The sequence below is a fragment of the Pristiophorus japonicus genome, chromosome 10, assembly GCF_044704955.1.
Source record: "Pristiophorus japonicus isolate sPriJap1 chromosome 10, sPriJap1.hap1, whole genome shotgun sequence".
Lineage (NCBI taxonomy): Eukaryota > Metazoa > Chordata > Chondrichthyes > Pristiophoridae > Pristiophorus > Pristiophorus japonicus.
Window position 1 is genome coordinate 141145560 of NC_091986.1, and position 19176 is coordinate 141164735.

General features: G+C 45.8%; 1 protein-coding gene and 1 long non-coding RNA gene across 2 annotated transcripts in view; one reads left to right on the forward strand and one right to left on the reverse strand.

Annotated features, from left to right (window-relative positions):
• Positions 1 to 19176, forward strand: part of LOC139275111 (E3 ubiquitin-protein ligase SH3RF3-like) — a 591968-nt gene that overhangs the window by 330307 nt on the left and 242485 nt on the right. The gene's annotated exons all lie outside the window — the stretch shown is intronic.
• Positions 3662 to 17699, reverse strand: LOC139275112 (uncharacterized). Its single transcript, XR_011595673.1, has 3 exons — positions 17664 to 17699; positions 4853 to 5015; positions 3662 to 4721 (listed from the first exon to the last, which is right to left on the reverse strand). It is a non-coding gene; the product is annotated as an uncharacterized lncRNA (long non-coding RNA).

A 19176-nucleotide genomic window follows, 5' to 3' on the forward strand; every position in this document is an offset into this window, starting at 1 on the left:
CTCAGCAACCTTCCATGGGTTCACACCTTCCGAGGTCGCGGGTCCGAGTGGCGGTCGGGAAATGCATCTTGAGACACCCAGTGCCCCACCGTTCCAACCTGCGCCTCGCACTGGAGGGGTGCTACTAGGTAGACTCATGGCGAGGGGAAGGAGAAGCTGACCAGTCTCTCCTGAGATGCAGCCCTCAGCAGAAGTAAATCAGTTTTTTCATTGGGTGAGGAGACCAATGCCCTCACAAGATCACTTGTGGCGGCCATCAGTGGGGTGCGTGATGAGGTCGCCACACTATCGGGTGAAATCTCTGCACTAGACGGGAAGGCAGGGCGGGCATTTCAGAGGGTGTGCAGACGATGGCACAGGCCATGAGGGAGCTGGCTTCTGCAATAAGGGCACAAAGGCCATCAACTCAAATTTCACTCCCACTTCACTCTACGCACCAGCCATCGGTCAGATCCAAGCCGAGCCCCCAACACCCCCCCCACCATCATCACCGACCCTATAAGAAAGTACAATTTCCACGAGATGTGGGTGAGGGATGGGTGTCGACTTTCTTTCCTACTGTGGCTGTTGTTGTTTGTATCGTTGAAGTGCACTGTAAAATTCACAATAAAAGATACTTTGCATCAAAACTGAATCATCCTCCATTAGGACCATGCAACATTTAGGGCCAACTGTAAAAAGTAAAAATCCTTCACTCCTACAGTCATGCGTGCCTGCCGCCCCTAGCGGGAGGGCTAGCTAGTGCATTCTGCAGTCGACAAGATAGGACTGCTCTATTTTCTGTAGCTGATTTATCTTTCATTTATTTGTGGTGATGTTGTGCAACTGTTGTGCTGAAGGTGTTGTAATGTTGTGCTGATGTTGTGAAGGTATTTAGAGCTTTGGAATCCTCTAACTCACCTTCCCCTCACACCCCCGCCCCGCCCCCCTCCCTATCTCTGGCTACCTGCGCTGATTTCTTAAATGTAGGTAAGGTTTTTCTGTGCCTACAAAAGTGGCCACATATACTGGCCTAAGTTAGTTTGGAGTAACTTTCAGCTGGCCATATTTGCTTCTATGGCCAAAACAGGTGTAAGTGGCTGGTCACGCCTTCTTTTGGAGAAAAAAAACGAAACTAAAAAGAAAACCTAACTAACTAACTTACACTGGAGCAAGTTAAATGGGGAAATTTGCGATTTTTAAGTTACTCCAAAAAAAGCTACTTGCTCCAAAAAAACGGAGCAACTCCTGGGAAATTTGAGCTCAAACTAATTAGAGCAGCACTACAGCCCCTTCCCCTTAAAAATTTCTGAAAGTTATCGTTTCGAAAAACAAAATCAGAAGGCCAAAGAAAATATCAGTGAGTACATTGTAGCATTAAAAAAAGCTATCTATTCACTGTAATTTCGGAAACTTTCAGGACCGAGCATTGCGTGACCGCTTTGTTTGTGGGATGAGAAATGACGTGATCAAAAAAAAGTTATTGACAACTCCTAACTTGACTTTTGATTTAGCTTGTCAGACAGCTCTGTCAATGAGAATGGCCGACCAATATTCCCGAGAATATCATACTATTTTCAGTCATCAGACAACTGAGGTGAATCGCTTGCAGGTTCAAAGTAAAAGGCGGTGGGGGCCCAAAGTCTCAGAAACTGGCAATGGTAACAGAGCATTGAAGTCCTGCTATCGGTGCCTGTGACAACACATTGCTCAAAATTGTCCATATGTGAAGACAGAGTGTTTCTTCTGCAGGAAAATGGGGCTTCTTGCGAAGGCATGCCAACTAAAGGATAAACCAGTTTTCAAAGCTATGAGTAGAAATCCCCAGAGACTACATAGCATGGAAGAAAAACAACAGGACGAGGAGATGTTAGAGCTAAACGTCATCAGGAACATGAAGTTAACGGACAGTGATTCGAAAAGTATCACAATCCACATAGAGGTTGTAGGAATCAAGATACCCATGGAGATCGACACTGGTGCATCCGTGAGTGTAGTACTGGAGTCACTATACCTCGACAAATTGCGGGATTTTCCACTGGAGAACTCCAAGATAGAGTTGCGAGGCTACTCGTGAGAGAACATTCCTGTGGTAGGTCGTATCACTGTACCAGTGAAATACAAGGATCAAGTTCAGAGCTTGCCTCCAATAGTAGTGGCAGGAGACAAGCCTGCCTTACTAGGAAGAAATTGGTTGGGATCACTGAAGCTGGATTGGAGTGAGATTTTTCGTGTTGAAACGAGATTTGCGTCAAAGGACGATGTCATCAAGAATTATCCGAAGGTGTTCTGCGAAACAGGTAGTCCGATCCAAGGCTCCAAGGCGAGTGTCAGGGTACAGAAGGATGCTAGACCGGTTTACTACAAGCCACATCCCGTACCATATGCACTCGAGGAGAAAGTTGAGCAAGAACTCAAAAAACTAGAGACTGAGAACATTGGGCCCAAATTTCCCCTTGAGTTGCACCATTTTTTTTGATGTAAGTTGATTTTTCTAGTGTATCTTTTTAGTTGCAAATATGGCCATTTAATTTGCACCAGTGTAAGTGAGTTAGTTAGATTTTTTGTTAGGTCAGTGTTTTTTTTCAAAAGGGGGTGTTCCCAGCCCCTTAAACCATTTATGCCAATTTGGCCAGAAAAAAGTTGTACTAAACTAACTTAGGGCAGCGTATGTGTCCACTTTTGTCTGCACAGAAAGACCTTACAGTTAAGGAATCGGCGCAAGTAACAACATTTCAAGCACCACCAAGCACCAAACAAAGCACAAGCAGTAATAACAATTCAATAAAAAATAAAGAAGTGAAATAAATAATTCAAGTAATAAATAAAAATACTGCATCAAATCCTACCTTAAACTGAAGGCTGGCCGTGCTGGAGTCCGTTTGGCCAGGGCAAGGTGCGGAACACCGGCAAGCCCTTCGGCCAGGGCAAGAATCAGGAGAACACGGCAGGCTGTGGGGGGGGGTGGGGGCAGGAGGGAGGAGGGGAGAGAAATGGAGAAAGAACACGGCAAACTGTGGGGGGATGGGGGGCACGGGGAGAGGGCAGAGAGAAACAGAGAAAGAATGCGGCAGGCTGTGGGGGGGAGGGGATGGAGGGGAGAGAGAAACGGAGAAAGAACACGGAAGGCTGTGGGGAGCGGGTGGGAGCTGGTGGTGGGAGGGAGGGAGAAGGCTGAACTGTGCAGGCTGTGGGGGGTGGGGGATGCGAGTGCTGACGAAGGATCGAGAAGTCATATGACGGGAGGGGATGGGGAGAGAACAAAAGACCTTTGGGTTTCTTATCTTGTTTGAGGAGTGAGAAGAGCTGGGCTGTGTGTTGTGTTAATGATACATGATTCAGTTTTGATGTAAAAAATATTTTATTGAAAATTTTAGAATGTACTTCACTTTAATGCAATAAAATAATTTTTTTAATCAAACTGTACTTTAATATGACTCTTTAAGATCATTTAAAAACTTTAAGATCACTTATAAACTTGTAAAGTTACAAAAATTACCAAACAATTTCAGTGTGAAAAATCTTACACTCTAAAATCACTTAAACTTCAAGATCACTTTTTAGGTGTGAAATTAAATAACTTACAAAATATGAGAATATTTACACTCTAAGATCACTTAAAAACTCTAAGATCACTTATAAGTTGTAAAGTTACAAAACTTACAAAACAATTTCCATTAGAAAAAACTTACACTCTAAGATCACTTAAAAACTTTAAGGTCACTTTAGTCTTGTAAAGTTACATCACTTACAAAACAATTTATATTTGAAAACAGTTACAAGAGTAAAATCAACAACAACAACAAAAACATCAGCAAAGAAAGTCTGCACCCATCTCAGATCCACATCTCGCTAAATGTGCACTGCTTCATGGGGGGTGATGGTAGAGGGGGGATGGGGGCGTTACGGCGTGGGTCTCTACTGCGTGGGAGTGGCAGTGGATTGGCCTGGCTGTGTTCCCTGATTGCAGCAGCTACCTCCCTGATGGCCTGTGCCGCCGTTCCCGCTGCCTCTGAAATGTTCTCCCTCATGTCCCGTGACATTATTGCTATTTCTGCCGTCGGTGTCGTTACCTCATCACCCACCCCACTGACGGTGTTCACGAGTGATCGGGTAAGCTCATTGGTCTCCATACCCAATGCCATCACCTGAGCCACATCTGTTGCACCCTCCAGCTCAGGACAGCGTGGTACATTTCTCGTTGGCTTCGCTTTGGGTCTGTCTCATGAAATCCCTCCAGTGTGAGGTGCAGGCTGGGAAGGTGTGGCCATGGATGTTACAGGCTGCATTCCACCAGTACTGGGAGTCGCAGGCTGGGACAGTGGGGCCCTGGGTGTTCCATGCTGCATTCCAGCAGGAGTGGGACCCAGAACCTCGGACAGTGGGGCATTGAGTGTTCCATACTGCATTCCAGCAGCGCTGGGAGGCGCAGGCTGGAATATTGGGGCACTGAATGATCCATACTGCATTCCAGCAGCACTGGAATCCGCAACCTCTGGACTTTCGAAAGCATCCAATGTCGGACCAAACCGTAAACCACTATGCAGGGACTGGGACGAGCTGAAACCACAGAATGTTGAACCAGACCCTAAACCACTATGCAGGGACTGGGATGAGCTGAAACCACGGAATGACGAATCAGAAATCATACCTCTCCATGGCCACCCCCTCCCCGCTACAAAGTTGGTCTGGCTCACCCGCGTCTGAATCTTCTTCTGTATCTTCACGATTGGCATCAGGTTCTGCAAAATATAACAGAACAGTCAAATGGTTAGCAACAGAGGGGGCAGGATGGGTGGCATGAGTAGGCTCACACGTAGCAGGCCAGGCAGCAGGTTGATTTGAAGGGCCACGAGTAATTTTCAGTACTTACCTTCTCCCTCACGTGTGGGCCCAGCTTGTGCAGTACTGGTTGCTTTTCTCCAGCTAGGACCCATCAAAGCAGCAACCCTCTGTTCCAAGGGTGTCAGTGGGTGCAGATTTGGTGGGCCTCCTCCTGTTCGAGTTCTTTCTCTTTTGCTGTGGGCCAATTTCTTCTGCAAAGATGAAAACATAACTTGTTAGAGAGGGTGTCTTTCTGCAGGGTGGGACATATACAGATGGTCACATTTACAGATGCAATTCCATTGACAAATGAAACATACACTAACTGCTTGACCAAGGTCCTGCTATTTCTTTTTGTTGTGTATCTGTAAAGCATGCACTCCCAAGTTCCGTCACCAGGGAGCGCATCCCCTGAAGTCCCAAGGGATCCCAGCATCCCTTGGGAGTCTCTAAGGCCTGTGCCTCACTCTGGAGTGTCTTAATAAAGACTGAGGTCACTGTTACTTTAACCTTCCTGTGTGCAATCTCATCTGTGTTAGGAACACAATAACTGGCGATGAGTATATGAATCCAACGCAAAGATGCAGCAAATTGTGGGCATCCTGGAGAAGTTCTCGGAGGGTGAGGACTGGGAAGCCTATGTCGAACGGCTAGACCAGTACTTTGTAGCCAACGAGCTGGACGGAGAAGGAAGCGCTGCAAAACGGAGAGCAGTCCTCCTCACGGTCTGCGGTGCACCGACCTACAGCCTCATGAAGAATCTTCTGGCTCCGGTAAAATCCACAGAAACGTCGTATGAGGAGCTGTGTACACTGGTTCGGGAGCATCTTAACCCGAGGGAGTGTGTGCTGATGGCGAGGTATCGGTTCTACACGTGCCAGCGATCTGAAGGTCAGGAAGCTACGTCGCCAAGCTAAGGCGACTTGCAGGACAATGTGAGTTTGATGGCTACCTGGAGAAGATGCTCAGAGACTTTTTTGTACTGGGCATTGGCCACGAGACCATCCTACGAAACTTTTGACTGTAGAGAGACCGACCCTCAGTAAGGCCATTGCGATAGCACAGGCTTTTATGTTCACCAGTGACACCAAATAAATCTCTCAGCACACAAGTGCGAGCAATGTTCATAAATTAACTGGAACTGTGTTTGTGAGCAGAAATGTACAAGGCTGAAACCAGGAGTCTGCAACTGCCAGCAGGCCTCAGGTGACCCAGATAACTCACAGTCCGCAACAAAGGATGAATGCAAGGCAATTCACACCTTGTTGGCATTGTGAAGGCTTCCATTCAGCCTATTCATGCTGCTTCAAAGGGTATGTTTGCAAGAGCTATGGAACAATGGGGCACCTCCAACGAGCTTGCAGACGAGCTGCAAGCTCTGCAAAACCTGCTAACCACCACGTGGCAGAGGAAGATCGGTCCATGGTGGATCAAAGCAATTTCGAGCCTCAGAGAGAGGAGGCAGATGCTGAAGTACACGGGGTGCACACATTTTCGACGAAATGTCCACCTATAATGCTAAATGTAAAATTGAATGGCTTACCCGTAGCCATGGAATTGGACACTGGTGCTAGCCAATACATCATGAGTAAAAAGATGTTTGAGAGACTGTGGTGCAACAAGGCACTCAGACCAGCCCTGAGCCCCATCCAAACGAAAATGAGAACGTACACCAAAGAGCTCATCACTGTCCTGGGCAGCGCCATGGTCAAGGTCACCTATGAGGGCACGGTGCACAAACTGCCACTCTGGATTGTCCTGGGTGATGGCCCCACACTGCTTGGGAGGAGTTGGCTGAGCAAAATCCGCTGGAACTGGGATGACATCTGAGCGCTCTCACATGTCGATGAGGCCTCATGTACCCATGTTCTTAACAAATTTCCTTCCCTTTTTGAGCCTGGCATTGGAACCTTTTCCGGGGTGAAGGTGCGGATCCCAGAGGCACGACCCATTCACCACAAGGTGTGAGCGGTATCTCACATGATGAGGGAGAGAACGGAAATCAAGCTGGACAGGCTGCAACGTGAGGGCATCATCTCCCCAGTGGAATTCAGCAAGTGGGCTAGCCCGATTGTTCCAGTACTCAAAAGTGATGGCACGATCAGAGGTTGTGGCGATTATAAAGTAACTATTAATCATTTCTCGCTGTAGGACCAATACCCTAAGGCAGACAACCTATTTGCGACGCTGGCAAGAGGCAAGACGTTCACCAAGCTCGACCTGACTTTGGCCTACATGACGCAGGAGCTGGAGGAGTCTTCGAAGGGCTTCACCTGCATCACCACGCACAAGGGACTGTTCACCTGCAATAGATGCCTGTTTGGGATTCGGTCGGCTGCAGCGATCTTCCAGAGAAACATGGAGAGCCTACTCAAGTCGGTACCACGCACGGTGGTTTTTCAGGATGACATATTGGTCATGGGTCGGGACACCGTCGAGCACCTACAAAACCTGGAGGAGGTCCTCCAGCAACTGGATTGCGTAGGGCTGTGGCTGAAGAGGTCGAAGTGCTTCTTCATGACAACAGAAGTGGAGTTTTTGGGGAGAAAGATCGTGGCGGACGGCATTCAGCCCACAGACACCAAGACAGAGGCTATCAGGAACGCGCCCAGAATGTCACGGAGCTGCGGCCGTTCCTGGGACTTCTCAATTATTTTGGTAACTTCCTACCGGGGTTAATCACCCTCTCAGAGCCCCTTTATGTGTTATTGCGTAAAGGTGAGAACTGGATATGGGGAAAAAAACCAAGTAATTGCTTTTGAGAAAGCCAGAAATATTTTATGCTCCAACAAGCTGCTTGCATGCATAACCCGTGTAAAAGACTTATGCTAGCATGTGATGCGTCGTCGTACGGAGTCGGGTTTATAAGAAGCGAATGTTGCGGGGAAGTTGCAACCTGTCGCCTTTGCCTCCAGGAGATTGTCTAATGCCGACAGGGCCTACAGCATGATTGAGAAAGAGGCATTAGCGTGTGTGTTCGGGGTAAAGAAAATGCATCAGTACCTGGTTGGCCTCAAATTTGAGCTGGAAACCAATCACAAGCCCCTCATATCCCTGTTCACTGAAAACAAGGGGATAAATACTAATGCCTCAGCCCGCATACAAAGGTGGGCACTCGCGCTATCAGTGTATAACTATACCATCCGCCATAGGCCAGGCACCGAGAACTGTGTGGATGCTCTCAGTCGTCTACCATTGCCCATCACGGGGGTGGAAATGGCGCAGCCTGCAAACTTGTTGATGGTGGCGCAGCCCGCAGACTTGTTGATGGTCATGGAAGCATTTGAAAATGATAAATCACCTGTCACGGCCCACCAGATTAGGACTTGGACCAGCCAAGATCCTCTGCTGTCCCTAGTAAAAAAACTGTGTACTGCATGGGAGCTGGGCCAGCATCCCCGTTGAAATGCAAGAGCTAATCAAGTCGTTCCAGTGGCGAAAGGATGAGCTGTCCATTCAGGCAGACTGCCTGTTGTGGGGTAACCGCGTAGTACTACCCAAAAAGGACAGGAAGACGTTCATCTCGGATCTCCACAGCACACACCCGGGTATAGTAATGATGAAAGCGATAGCCAAATCCCACGTGTGGTGGCCCGGTATCGACTCTGACTTAGAGTCCTGTGTACGGCAATGCAGCATGTGTGCTCAGTTGAGCATCGCACCCAGAGAGGCACCACTAAGTTTGTGGTCCTGGCCCTCCAGACCATGTCAACTATGCGGGCCCGTTTCTCGGTAAAATGTTCCTGTGGTGGTGGTGGATGCTTTTTCAAAATGGATTGAATATGAAATAATATCGGGAAGCACCGCCACCGCCACCATTGAAAGCCTGAGGGCCATGTTTGCCATCCATGGCCTGCCTGACATACTGGTCAGTGACAACGGGCCATGTTTCACCAGTGCCGAATTTAAAGAATTCATGACCCGCAATTGGATCAAACATGTCACCTCGGCCCCATTTAAACCAGTCTCCAATGGGCAGGCAGAGCGGGCAGTACAAACAATCAAACAGAGCCTTAAACGAGTCACAGAAGGTTCACTCCAAACCCGCCTATCCCGAGTACTGCTCAGCTACTGTATGAGACCCCACTCGCTCACAGGGGTGCCCCCGGCTGAGCTACTCATGAAAAGGACACTTAAAACCAGACTCTGGCTGGTTCACCCCAACCTGCAGGATCAGGTAGAGAGTAGGCGGCAGCAACAAAATGTAAACGATGGTCGCGCCACTGTGTCACGGGAAATTGATCTGAATGACCCTGTGTATGTGCTATGGACATGGTCCCAAGTGGATCGCGGGCACGGTGATAGCTAAAGAAGGGAGTAGGGTGTCTGTAGTCGAACTAGACAATGTACAAATTTTCAGAAAGCACCTGGACCAAATTAGGCTGCGGTTCACAGACTGCCCTGAACAACTACAGCAGACGCCACCTTTTTTGAGCCCACAACACACACTCAAAGGATCGACACCACGTCAGACCAGGAAATCGAACCCATCACACCCAACAGCCCAGCAAGGCCAGGCTCACCCAGCAGCCCTGCAGGGCCAACAACATTCCAGCCCAGCGAGGGCACAGCCAACACACCAGAACTGACATTTGTACCAAGGCGGTCCACCAGAGAAAGAATGGCTCCCGACCACCTCACCTTGTAAATAGTTTTCACTTTGACTTTGGGGGGGGAGTGATGTTGTGTATTCTTAAAGCATGCACTCCCATGTTCTGCCACCAGGGAGTGCATCCCTTGAAGTCCCAAGAGATCCCAGCATCCCTTGGGAACACTGTATATAAGCCGGCCCCTAAGGCCTGTTCCTCACTGTGGAGTGTCTTATTAAAGACTGAGGTCACTGTTACTTTAACCTCCCTGTGTGCAGTCTCATCTGTGTTAGGAACACAATACTTTTTACACTGCCTTCCATTTCTCGTGGTATTCACCACTGCTCAGTAATCTTCTGCAAGTTTGTTCCAGCGTTTATTAACTTCTCTGGGTGGCACTTTTGCATGACCACTGTTGCTCGTATCCAGCTCCTGCCATCTTTCCTCGATTACATTCACTAGTACCTCCACTTCTTAATGTGGGAAATTCTTCGTTCTTGGGGCATGGTGTTGCTCTATTGAATTGACACTCAGTAATTTTTAAAACACAAAGTCCTTATTTTGCTTGCAGCAATGAATGATTCTCACCTGTGCAGCACTCCTTGTGGAGGTTTAGCAGCTGATTATTGCCGAGTAGTCCAATCAGCGCTCCTATAGCTTTCAAAACATCAAGCAGGCATCCAAAACTCAGTGAGAGGTTTTCCCTTTAAAAATGGCCGATTGCCAATGTTATTGCCCCACTGAGCATGTGCAAACACTGTAAAGCGCATGCGTGTGCTGCCGGCACTCACACAGTCACCCAGATTAGGCCCTGCGTCCACCCCACCTCCGCCCCCCCCGCTGGCTGTGCGCGGCCAGCACGGACTGAGCTCCGCCCCCCTCTCTTCACTGTACGCCACGCCAGCTCCACAGATAGTCCGAGAGTCGGCCATGATGGCAGGGAGTTTTTTCGGCGCTGCTTCTGAGGTAAAATGTCGGCGGGGGGGCTCGGAGGTCGCGGAAAAAAACGGAGGGCAAAATTTGGACCCATTATTTCTAAGACAGATCGATGTAATTGGGCTACACCCATTGTTGTGGTACCTAAGTCCGATGGTAAAGTAAGATTGTGTGGCGATTATAAAGTAACCATAAACCAGGTTCTAGAGGGTAATGTCCCCAACACACTGCCAAATATAGAAGCTTTGTTCACAACACTGACAGGTGGTCAGATCTTCTCAAAACTGGATCTTACGAATGCCTACTTACAGCTTGAACTAGATGAGGAGTCCAAGTCAGGCTTGACTATAAATACTCATCTAAGCCTATATCAATTTAATAGGCTACCGTTTGGAGTGTCTTCCACCCCTGCCATATTCCAAGGGGTGATGAACCAGATTTTGCAAGGTACTGAAGGGGTAGTATGTTATTTAGATGACATATTAATTTCAGCACCAAATAGGCAAATTCATAATAACATATTGAATGAAGTCCTCAAATGGCTAGAGAAGCACAGAGTACGAGTGTTTGCTTGCAAGTGTGAGTTACTTAAAAACTCTGTTGAGTACTAAGGGTACAGAGTAGACAAAGATGGTTTACATCCAACCAAGGGAAAGCTGGATGCAATCAGAAATGTACCCACTTTCAAGAATGTCACTGAACTTTCATCATTTTTGGGTCTTTTGAACTATTATGGGAAGTTCCTACCAAATTTGGCTACAGTGTTACATCCACTGAATGAACTATTGAAAAAAACAGGTCCATTGGAAGTGGTCAGAAGAATGCGATGCAGCATTCAAGGAGTGTAAAAGCAAATTGGTAGAGAGCATCATGTTAGTTCACTATGACGTATCTAAGGAGATCAAGCTAGCATGTGATGCCTCTCCGTATGGAGTTGGGGCAGTGATCTCTCATGTATTATGTAGTGGGGAAGAGAGAATAATTGCTTTTGCTTCACTCACTCTCAGTGCCAGTGAGCGTAATTATGCGCAAAACGAAGCTTTGACATTAATTTTTAGGGTCAAGAAGTTCCACAAATACTTGTATGGTCGTAAGTTTACCATTGTTATGGACCATAAGCCCCTGACAGCAATCTTCCATCCAAAGTCCCCAGTTCCAATATTAGCTGCAGCCCGAATGCAGAGATGGGCTTTGATTTTGTCAGCATATACATATGATATTGGATACAAACAATCAGCTGATCACAGTAATGTTGATGCTATGTCTAGATTGCCTTCCCCATCATGTTACACCCGATAGGGAAGAAGTGTTCTATTTTTCAAACATTGATGAACTGCCAGTCACAGCTGAAGAGATTGGTAGAACAACCAAACGTGACCCAGTTATGTCAAAGGTGTATGATTATATTGCAAATGGCTGGCCAAACCAGGTAACAAAGATATTCATCCATTCTTCATTCATAGGAATGAATTATCAGTCGATAAAGATTGTATCATGTGGGGTGCAAGAGTGGTTATACCAAATAAATTCAGGTCCAAATAATTAGGAGACCTCCATGACCAGCACCTGGGAATGTGCTTGACCAAGAGTTTTGCACGTAGTTACTTATGGTGGCCAGGTCTTGAGGAAGATATAGAGTACATCGTCAGTCAGTGTACGACATGTCAATCGGTAAACAAGCAATCACCATCAGTACCATTACAGCCATGGAAATGGCCTCCCAGGGTGTGGCAAAGGATACATATCTATTTTGCTGAGCTAGGAGGACAACAATTGTTCATTGTGATTGATAGCCATTCGAAGTGGGTCGAGGTGTTTCCAATGTGGAAAATAACAACAAGTAAAACATTAGACATTTTGTGAAGTTTATTTTCTTCATTTGGCCTCCCAGAAGAAATTGTTTCTGATAATGGACCACAATTTCATTCAGAAGAATTTGCACAGTTCATGAGCAAAGATGGTGTGAAACGTACCAAGGTTCCACCATACCACCCTGCTTCGAATGGTGCAGCAGTGCGCACTGTACAAATTGTAAAACATGCCCTCATCAAACAGATGTTGGATCCAAACCAAAGAAACAACAGTTGTCATTGGCCCACAAATTGGCTAATTTTTAAATTACGTATCATAATACTCCTCATACAACTATTGGTAGAACACCAAAAGGGTTGTTTCTCAAACGACAGCCACGAACCAGATTCTCGTTGTTAAAATCAAACTTGGCACAGTCCGTAGAAGAGATACACTTAAGACAGAAAGAGAATCATGATAGAGGTCGACTAAAAGAGAGAAGTGTGAAATTAAATCAGAAGGTGAGAATGAAGAACCATCACCTAAATGGTTAAAGTGGTTACTCGGAAGAGTGGTGAAGATATGTGGTCCTCGCACATATTTGGTCAAGATGTTTGATCATGGACAGTTTAGATTTGTTCACATTGATCAAATTTTAGCTACAGACGTGAAAGTAGTTGAAGGTGGGAATTATTTCTGACTCATCAGATAATTTTGAGACACCAGTAGCATATCCTACATCCAATGTATTAGAAACAAATCCAAGAGAAAGTCAGAATTTAAGTCTGAGTCCGAGTCAAGCAAACAAACAGTCTGAAGTTAGAGAGAGTTCAAATGGAAATCAAGGGCATCCCTTGGAGGCAAACTTCCCTCAGGATCAGCCTTGAAGGAGTTGAAATTCGACACCATGTTTGGAAGGTTCTGTTCGAGAGGGTAAGGTGGCTCAACCGTGGCTAACAAGGGAAATTAAGGATAGTGTTAAATCCAAGGAAGAGGCATATAAATTGGCCAGAAAAAGCAGCAAACCTGAGGACTGGGAGAAATTTAGAATTCAGCAGAGGAGGACAAAGGGTTTAATTAAGAGGGGGAAAATAGAGTACGAGAAGAAGCTTGCAGGGAACATAATAACTGACTACAAAAGCTTCTATAGATATGTGAAGAGAAAAAGATTAGTGAAGACAAACGTAGGTCCCTTGCAGTCAGATTCAGGTGAATTTATAATGGGGAACAAAGAAATGGCAGACCAATTGAACAAATACTTTTGTTCTGAGTTCACGAAGGAAGACACAAATAACCTTGCGGAAGTACTAGGGGACCGAGGGTCCAGTGAGAAGGAGGAACTGAAGGATATCCTTATTAGGTGGGAAATTGTGTTGGGGAAATTGATGGGATTGAAGGCCGATCAATACCCGGGGCCTGATAGTCTGCATCCCAGAGTACTTAAGGAAGTGGCCCTAGAAATAGTGGATGCATTGGTGATCATTTTCCAACAGTCTATTGACTCTGGATCAGTTCCGATGGACTGGAGGGTAGCTAATGTAACACCACTTTTTAAAAAGGGAGGGAGAGAGAAAGCGGGTAATTATAGACCGGTTAGCCTGACATCAGTGGTGGGGAAAATGTTGGAATCAATTATTAAAGATGAAATAGCAGCGCATTTGGAAAGCAGTGACAGGATCGGTCCAAGTCAGCATGGATTTTATGAAGGGGAAATCATGCTTGACAAATCTTCTGGAATTTTTTGAGGATGTAACTAGTAGAGTGGACAAGGGAGAATCAGTGGATGTAGTGTATTTGGACTTTCAAAAGGCTTTTGACAAGGTCCCATGCAAGAGATTGGTGTGCAAAATCAAAGCACATGGTATTGGGGGTAATATACTGATGTGGATAGAGAACTGGTTGGCAGACAGGAAGCAGAGAGTCGGGATAAACGGGTCCTTTTCAGAATGGCAAGCAGTGACTAGTGGAGTGCCGCAGGGCTCAGTGCTGGGACCCCAGCTCTTTACAATATGCATCAATGATTTGGATGAAGGAATTGAGTGTAATATCTCCAAGTTTGCAGATGACACTAAACTGGGTGGCGGTGTGAGCTGTGAGGGGGACGCTAAGAGGCTGCAGGGTGACTTGGATAGATTCAGTGAGTGGGCAAATGCATGGCAGATGCAGTATAATGTGGATAAATGTGAGGGTATCCACTTTGGGGGCAAAAATGCAAAGACAGAATATTATCTGAATGGCGGCAGATTAGGAAAAGGGGAGGTACAATGAGACCTGGGTGTCATGGTTCATCAGTCATTGAAAGTTGGCATACAGGTACAGCAGGTGGTAAAGGCGGCAAATGGTATGTTGGCCTTCATAGCTAGGGGATTTGAGTATAGGAGCAGGGAGGTCTTACTGCAGTTGTACAAGGCCATGGTTGAGGCCTCACCTGGAATATTGTGTTCAGTTTTGGTCTCCTAATCTGAGGAAGGACGTTCTTGCTATTGAGGGAGTGCAGCGAAGGTTCACCAGACTGATTCCCAGGATGGCTGGACTGAAATATGAGGAGAGACAGGATCAACTGGGCCTTTATACATTGGAGTTTAGAAGGATAAGAGGGGATCTTATAGAAACATACAAGATTCTGACGGGACGGGACAGGTTAGATGTGAGTAGATTGTTCCCGATGTTGGGGAAGTCCAGAACCAGGGGACACAGTCTTAGGATAAGGGGTAGGCCATTTAGGACTCAGATGAGGAGAAACTTCTTTACTCAGAGAGTTGTTAACCTGTGGAATTCCCTGCCGCAGAGAGTTGTTGATGGTAGTTCATTGGATATATTCAAGAGGGAGTTAGATATGGACCTTACGGCTAAGGGGATCAAGGGGTATGGTGAGAAAGCAGGAAAGGGGTACTGAGGTGAATGATCAGCCATGATCCGGGCCTGCACCTATTTTCTATGTTTCTATTTTTCTATGAGAGCGAAGGTATCCTCTTCGAAACAGAAAACAAGTGGTTAAGCTTGATTTGTAAATATGGCAAAATAAGTCCATATCTTTTGTTATGTCTAACCATGCAAGTTGTCTGATGATTGTTTGTTATAATAACTTCTTCATTAAGGAGGGAGAAGTGTAATGCCTGTAGCTCCACACTGTGGACTCGTGTGTTATTGCAGCCAGTGCTGTTTAATAGAGAGTCAGGTCACCTGACAAGAAGGTCTGGAGATTCTGGAATGTTCTGCCATGTTAAGGCTTGTGTGTGCTGGGTGCTCTTTGGAAATATTACACCACCCCATTTGGGGTAGCATATTTTGTACCAAAATGTAAAATGTTTTTTTTAAATAAGGTTACATTTTTTAACATTGCAAATTGAAGACTTATGGTTCTTTATTTGATGTACGTTACAACGTTCAGGGTTATTTACTAACTGAGCCAAATATGTGTTGCAGTATGTAACCTGTAAAAGTGGTTGTTGAGATATTAGATGCGGTGTGTTGGAGATGGGTGGGCATGCTGAAACAATTTGAAACGTTGATTAATTTGCCCTCTACCCTCTGATGTGTGTTTGAATTCTGTCTCTTCCTGTCTCGGTGAATTATTTCTACCTAACCTCAGTAATTGCTTATCAAAGCAAGCTGATTACATTCTTCTTGCAAGGCACTATGTAATGAGAATGTAGGATAGGCTGCCAATTGCTGTTGTCAGCAGGATTTTGATCTTAAGGTGTCTGTTAATCGCTTTCCTGAAGATTGTTTGTCAGCAGGCTGAAAGATCTTTGTGCACTTACACCGCTGACCCATCAAAAAGGTTATGAACTTCTTGTTTATAACTAAAACCCAAGAATTTATTTTGTAATTAGCATGAAATTTTACTAGGTATCATTCACTGGCTCGATCACATTTTGTTAATTAGTGTTACTGGAGAGGTGGTTAATTCCTTTCATTATTGTGCATTACTCGTTTGTTTGTGACCTGTTCAATTTCTTATTCCCTGTTCACTTCACTTTGCTCACTTAGTTTGGTCACTTGCTTCAAAATGATGGGTAAATATGTAATTGAAACTCATAAGCCCTGATTTTAACTCTGGGCTGGAATCAAACGGGGGTGGGGGGAGAACAAACCATCCTGACCTCGGCAGTGTGAAGCTGGGAGATTTTAACAGCTGGGCTTTGTCTGCACGCCCTCGGACAGTTTTCCACATGCAAATGGCAAGAAGCGGCAGCTGGCCATGGGCGCGGGCACAGTGTCGGGGGGGCAGGAGAATTCGAGGAACTTGGCACTCATATAAATCAAGGGGCAGGGGGCCCCGGGGCAGGGGAAGCCTAAATTTTCCTAGTGGGCCCAGAGGAGTACTCCTGTTTCTCCTGGCCCCACTAGGAAAGTTAAAAAAAAATTAAATAACTTACCTATTTAGGCCTCTTCTGGCTCCTCTTCCCACTAGACCTGGTGGGAAAGCCAGAATTGCTTCCATGCTGAGCCTAATGGTTAAAATAACCCGATCTGCATATTTAATTTTCAGTGGCTGTCCTTCTCACCTGCACAGAAGAGTAGGTTAAAATCAAAGCCTGCAGGAAGGCAATGAGTCGCAGAGAGTGAGACTCCTGGGTGATTGTAACTGCCAGGCAGGCTGGGTTAAAATTGCCCCAAAGGTCCTGTGTAACGACTCTCTCTGACAGATATTGCGCCCCGATATTTACTAGGTTGATATTTCTAAGGGGTAGGGGAGAAGTTCTGGTTTGGTCCCCAACACTATGGAGTTTTGACTCCACAGCGTGAATGTTTTTTATTTAACAGGGTCCCCACCTGGAAATAAACCTGATTGATGGGCTTGGCTCCCTGTCAAGCGGGGAACACTGCAGCAGAGGTGAAGTCTGTGCTGCTGGGGTAGAGATGCCAAGGGGGTTGGTGATGGGTACAGAGTGCCTTGTAGGGTCAGAGGGGGGTGATCATGGGTGGTCGTTGACGGATCGGGCATAAGATGGAGGATCGGAGGGGGGTCGGTGATCGTGGGTCGGGTTGGTGATTGGTGTAGTGGTTTCAGTCGGGAGGGAGGTGAGGGTGATCGCGAGGGGTGTCGGGGGAACATTTCTGCTCCTCCTGGCCTACAACCAATGGTGGAAAGGCACGTACCTTTTCCACGCAGCTATCTTCTCCTTCCTTTAGCTGGGAAACAGAGTCAGCCAAGTTTAAATTTGAAATAGAGATAAAAACTGAGGCGTACTGCCTCATTCAAATATTTAAATGAGCAACCCACCTCCTGGGAGCAAGTTGGCTACCTGTCTCCTGTCCCGCTTGCATTAAATCCGGAAGTGGACGTGTTTGAGGCTGGTTAGGTTCGCATTTGGGAGTTTAAAGTTTTCTACATCCCATCCGACCCAAACCCACCTTTTTAGGGCTTACAATTCCCCTCTTAATTACTTAATCAAAAATATCATGGAAGTAGCAAATACACTGGATCTGTGACTCTGCATCTTTCAACAATTTTTAGTAGGGAAATATTGGCCCTGAAATTCCGTTCGAGCTCTTCCCGCAGGCAAACAGAAAAAGAGAAAAAAGATGCGCACTTACCTGTTGCTGCTGGGCTCGTTGGAACTTCCGAGCCTGAGGCCTCCCGTGACTGCGCGTCGCAGCGCGTGCACGTGGGGACGTGTGCAGGCCGGGATCTGGAGACAGCAGCCAATCAGGTGTAGTATAGATTCTCATTCATAGTAATAGGAGTTCTGTAAGTCCAGAACTCCTATTACTATGAATGGGAACCCCCCGCAAACACCCAAAACATAATAAAAAATAGAAAATAAACTTCATATTTAACATTCATTTAAATTAAAGTTCTTATAAAAAAAATATTTTCACAATTTTTTAAAAAGTTTTTTTTTAATTAAATCTTGAAATAAACTTACCGTAGTGGGGAGGGTTTTTAAAAATAAAATGTGTTTTTATAACTTTATTTTAAAATGTTTCCGTGTATTTTTAAACACTTGCGCCTGTAAAAGTAGGCTATACGCCTGCTTTTTCAGGCGCAAGATTTTAAAGGACATTTGCAGGGCAAGATATTTGTAAATATCGGAAATCTTGCCCTGCAAATGTCCTCGCTCCCGATCTGCGGATGATCTGTCAAGCCAGAAACTTGACAGATCGGAAAAGCTGGTTTTCAGCGCATGCACATTGCGCACTGAAACCCGGCTTTTCCGATGCCTTCCCGGGTCCGTAGAAACTTTGTACGGATCTGGGACATCGGAATTTCAGGGCCAATGTCATTGCAACTGAAGTGATCCAAACAAGCAAAGTTAGTTGAATTGATTTTAACTTGCTTGAATTGGAGTTAATGGGGCAGTAACAGTCTCAAAATAGAGTGAGTAGACTTACTGCCCTGTCAATGACGAGATTCTGCCTGCAGCCTACCAATTGCCATTTTAAGATGACAAAGTGCGCCGTGCACTCTCCAGCAAATTTCACTGGCAATGCTGCCCAAGAGACCCGAAAAGGTAAGCTTTAAACCATTTTAGTGGAGCAAGAAGGTGCATTCCAAGGATTAATAGTTTGCACCGGGCTACCTCGCAATGCTGAATGTCTGATTTTATCTGCGGCCCTGTGGGGAAGCTCCCAGCAAACATTAAACATTTCCCTGCAATGTGTGAGTGAGGAAAGGGAGAGGAAAGATTGAACTCTGGATGCCCCTCATGCATTTCGAGCAACTTGGTTCAGAGAGACGCAGGGTCCCATATGTGTTCTTGGCGGATGTGAGTATGTGGTATGGAGAGATAACTGTGAGCAGGGAGAAAATGGGGAATAGCTTAATGTCAGACTTCAAAAAAGATCTTGACAATGTTCAGTACTTAAAAGGGAAACTAATTTATAACAAAAGGAATGACTTCTATCGGGTATTGTAGTTAAGAGGCTATATCGTATAATTGTTCAATAGCTACCGCATATGGACAAACATGTTGTTGGTTTTGGAACTGAAACCAGAAAACAGCTGTTGATGTGTCAAAATATTTTTATTCCTGATCACAAAACATGTTAACTATTGGAACAACAACAACTTGTATTCATATTTTCTCAAAGCAATTACTGGTTGTAA